Raw genomic sequence first — 4,683 nt, forward strand, 5'->3', positions numbered from 1 at the left:
ACCTTGCAACTGCACAAAAGAGCATCAGAGATACGGCAGTGTTCCACTATCATTGCTTAAAGTACTATCTCCGCTTCTTTGTTTCCATGACTTTACAGGTCTGTTGGTAGGTCCCAGAGTCCACAAACTGACATGGGCAATTCCATCAGTTGTATAAAGTGCATGGTGCTTCCCAAAACTTTGGTTTCACAAGCAGGGGACAAGTCTTCTACCCACATCCTCTTCTCTGTGGCTCTGCAAAGGTTTATGTGAAAAGCAACCCTGGACCAACAGAGGCTGGAACCCTCCACTTGGTTGCCAGAGGATGATCATGGGCATTTAGGGCCTTAATGAGCTTCTGTTCCACTGCCTGTGTCTTGTGAATGTAACATGGACACGTCTCTTCTCAGACTTGGACTGCTTACAGCTGTCAGGGGAAGAGCTTTGGGCACACTGGCTGACACAATCCAGACAAAAAAGAGTAAGCCTGAGCAGGTAAGAGGAGCCTTCAGAGGAGGTAGAAGGTTTCTCTCAGGTTTTTGCCAGTTGCTTTCTGAAGCAACAGCATTATATTTTTTTCATAAGTCAAATAAAAAACTGAAGACAAATAAATAAAGAAATGCCACCTCAAAGTAACATTTTACTCTAAGCTAAGCAATTCCTATTAAACTCAAATGAGCCTGATATAAACTTACACTAAATCAAACCAAGAATACCCAGCCCAGTAAGCTGTATTTAATTCTATCACGCTCTGATAGTTTCCCAGTGTAGTTCTCATGTAACTTTACTTTGCTTTTCAAAATGTCAGTGACATTTTTGCAACACACTGTACTTAGGGAAGAACTTCCACTGGGGGAAAGTGTATTTGAATTATTTTGTCATGTCTTTCCATTTGTTGGTCCAAGTCTACACACAGATTTACTAAATCTGAAGCAAACAGTCAGGCCAAAGCTATTTTGCAGCCTAACTAATGTCTGAGAAAAACTCTGAGGTGCCTGGATGGAACAATCTATTTAAGTATGAAGTGTTATATTACTATATTATCAAGATGTTCTATACCAATCTGGTTTATACAGATAGTAAAATGTGCCAAAATGGGAGGGAAAAAGCAAGCCGAGTGTGATGTTGCCCTGAAATCTCCTGGCCTCAAACCACCTGTGCTTTAGGAATTTACTGCATAAACTGAGCATGAATTTGCATCTTTGTTTTTTTAACTCATTTGCACTTCTGGGCTCTGAGGGCTCCTGAGTTGAGGTGTTCCACATCTGCACTGTGGAAAACAGACTTCTTGTGGGTGCTTCAAGCCCTCTTCTCACTTTGTTACCCATTAACTCCTGAATGTTTCCCTGTTTCCCTTACCTTACTGCCTGTGGCTTACAGGTGACAGGGACTTACCCTCTAGACTGAAAACTATTCTCTTATCTTTCTGGCAGATGCTCCATACGTCACTCTTCTTTAGTTCTCCTTCATGAGATGAGGAGATCAGGACTGCAGACAATACCACAGCTGGCATTACACCATGGTGAGCACAGAAAGCAGGTTAGTTTCTGGCTTAAACACCCAGTTTGAGCTTGTCCTTTGCCCAGTGAAGGACACTGGTTACACAGGTGGTTGGAGCCATTGCCCCGCACCACAAACCTGCCCCATATTCTCTCTTTCTCTTTGTGACCAACTTCCATCTTATCTCTTGATAGCTTCTCATAAGACTTTTGATGAGGCCTGTTTTATACACCCACGAGCACTCATCAGAGCCTCATCACTGCCATCTGGTACTTGGTTCTCCAGGGACTCCTGTGGACTTGTGAGGCACCACGATCTCCCTCACACATTTAACTGAGTGCATCCTTCCGTGTTAATTAGTATGACATCTGGAGGAAAAATAAATGTTTTCATATGAAAAAATTATATTCCTGAGAATCTATGACCACACAGCTAGCATCTGGGGAAATTACTCTCTCTGGGATAGTCTCTTGGGTATGTGGTTAGCATCTGCATGTGCATGTAAGCTGCTTCACTGAAGATCAACAGGGGTTTTTGGGCTGGTCTACAGGGAACTATGGAGAGCCAGCTGGTCTGCCCAGGTCCAGGTCCAGAGACCACCTGATGAGGCTCCCACACACTGTTTGGATTTCTGTTCTTTCAGTAATCAGTCTCCTGCCTTTGCTATTTCCAGTCCAGACATGTGGCAGTGTGTTAGAGTTGCAGCTCCCAGAAGTGATCCTGGACTTCAGGGAAAAGACAAAAGCCTGCTAAAGGGGCTGGGGCTGGGGGTATCTGAGAGTTTCTTAACCAAAGTCCAGAACTCCCTGGCCCCTGGCTGCCAGTCCACTTTGTTCCTTGCATTTGAGTACCAGATCAAGCTGCACCAAGCTGTACCTGTGCTTGCCCCTCCACAAGTCAGTTCCTTGCAGAACCTGTCTGCCCTGTTGGATTTGTCTGAAGCATAGCTAAATGGAGATAATCTTCAGGTCTCAGCAGGGAAGGAGACTGACCTACAGCTCTGTTGTCCAGCACAAAGGTGTGCTAGGCAGTCCAAGCCCTCCTTGTTGAGCTCTCTTGTTACTGTGTTCCACCTCCCAGAAGATGAAATATTCTGATGGGAAAAAAAGATACATTGCAGACCCGAAAGCCGGGCATGTCCCTGATGGGAGCAACCCATTGGCTAACTGTCAAGAGCACCTCACTGGCAGCATGGCAAGGGCCTCATCTGCAAAGGGATCCAAGCTGACCTCCTGTAAACCACTGGGAAACAAGGGGGAACGTGCCGTGATGCGGCTCAGATATGTCTGTGCAAGCAGACACTCTTGGTTGGGTTACTCGGGTCTGCGTTTCATGCCGATCTGGGACCCATCCACTGCCCCCAGGGCTTTGCCTTCCCGGCAGTGTGTGGGCCACCTGCTCTGCGGGCACGGTCGCTTCCTCTCGTCGGGGCTTCCTGCGCTCTCGGTTGTGTTCCCGGGACCACTCGTCTCACCCCGGCAGCATTGGTGCCTGACTCGGTGCAGGGGTGGGCAGAGGTAACCTGGCAAACCTGGATCCCGTGCCTGCGAGGGGCAGGGCGCAATGCTCCGCCGGCCGTAGAGCACAGGCGATGGCAGCCCCAGAGCGAAGGGCGCGCAGGGGTGGGGGGATGCAGAAGAGTCTCTAGGACGCCCCGCTTATGTCTAGTGCTGTAAAAAAACCAAACAAACCACAAAAAACAAACCAACAAACAAAAATAAAAAACACAAACAAACAAAAAAAATCCAAATTTAAAAAATCAAACGAAACCGAACAAAAAAACACCCTCGAAAACCAAAAAACTCACAAAAAACAATTAACAAAAAAAAAAAATCCCAGCAAAACAAAACAAAACCCCCACACCCACAAAAATCCAACCAAGAACTAAAAAAGCAAACAGAAAAAGCAAACAAAAAAAAATCCAAACAAAAACTCTCAAACAAACCAAAGCCAACAAAAAACCCTAGCCAAACACAAAAAAACACAAACAACCCAAACAAACCCCAAAGCAAAACCCCGAACAAAAAAGTTACAAAGTGAAAATAAACTTCCCTCTCCTCCGTCCCTCCGGAGGAAAAGGGAGCAGGGCACCGCAGCCCGCGGCAGATCAGCACTGGGGCCGCGGCCGCCCCGCGCAGGTCCGGTCCGGGGGGGCTACAGGTCCCTCCCCAGCAGGGGGGCTGGTGCTAGGCCGGCGCGCTGTGATCCCCTGCACAGCCTGCGGATGCAACGTGAGATCCCTGCGGACAAGCCGCCTGGGCTCGGCAGAGAGCCCCGGGAGGTGCTTCGGCCCGGCGGGGAGAGAAGGGGGGGTCGGGCAGCCCCCCGCCCCACCGCCAGCGTTTGCGGAGCCCGCCGGGTGGAGGGGAGGGCGACTAATTCCCCTTTTAAAAACAGATTTGTCCCTGCCTGGCTCTTTTGTGCAGCGGAAGATGGATGGGGCCGCGGCGGCCGCCTCCCAGGTGACGGCTGGCTGGGCACCGCGGCCGCGGAGCGGCGCGGAGGAGCCGCCGCCCCGCTCGTCAAAACTAGCGGCGAGGTTTGCGGTGAAGGCTTGAGAAACCAGCGCTGCAGTTCTTTCCTTTGGGGCCCGAAAACAAACGTCGCCGGCTGTCGGACGGGACATCTTTTTGTCGCCCCGGACGAAACGCAAATAAATGCGATACCTCGAATTTAGCAAGCGGTCCCCGTGACCATTTCTCATTGTGTGTTCGGTTTGTTTTTCCAGGACCTAAGCAATTTTTAATGTACTATATACTTCCCGCTTAATCCCCCTCGCTTATTATATAATTACGGTTTCAAAGTGATTATGTAATTAAAATCATGTTTCGCTGCAGCGTACTTCAAAAGGAAGGCAACCTTCCCCAGCATTATTTGCCGGTGATGTCATAATTTCCCTGTGATATTTAAAATAAACACATTAGTCGAAGAATTCTAAACATGTCTGAAAGTATATAATGGAATTGATTGGCATAAAGCAACGGTGAAACCTATCACTAGTTTAATATATTTCTATGCTCCCATGCAGTGTAAATTATAGGATAATGGGGTGCAGGCGATGGTAAGCTCTGTTTATATAATCCATTTCTTCACACAAGTTCCCATTGCTTTTCCTTCCCTTTGCTGTATGTGGTGGTTCTCTGATCCTACTGACCTCAGCCATGTGTTTTCACTTTTTCTTCTGATCTCAATTCCATGACCAGC

The sequence above is a fragment of the Calypte anna genome, chromosome Z, assembly GCF_003957555.1.
Source record: "Calypte anna isolate BGI_N300 chromosome Z, bCalAnn1_v1.p, whole genome shotgun sequence".
In the NCBI taxonomy this organism is placed as follows: Eukaryota; Metazoa; Chordata; class Aves; order Apodiformes; family Trochilidae; genus Calypte; species Calypte anna.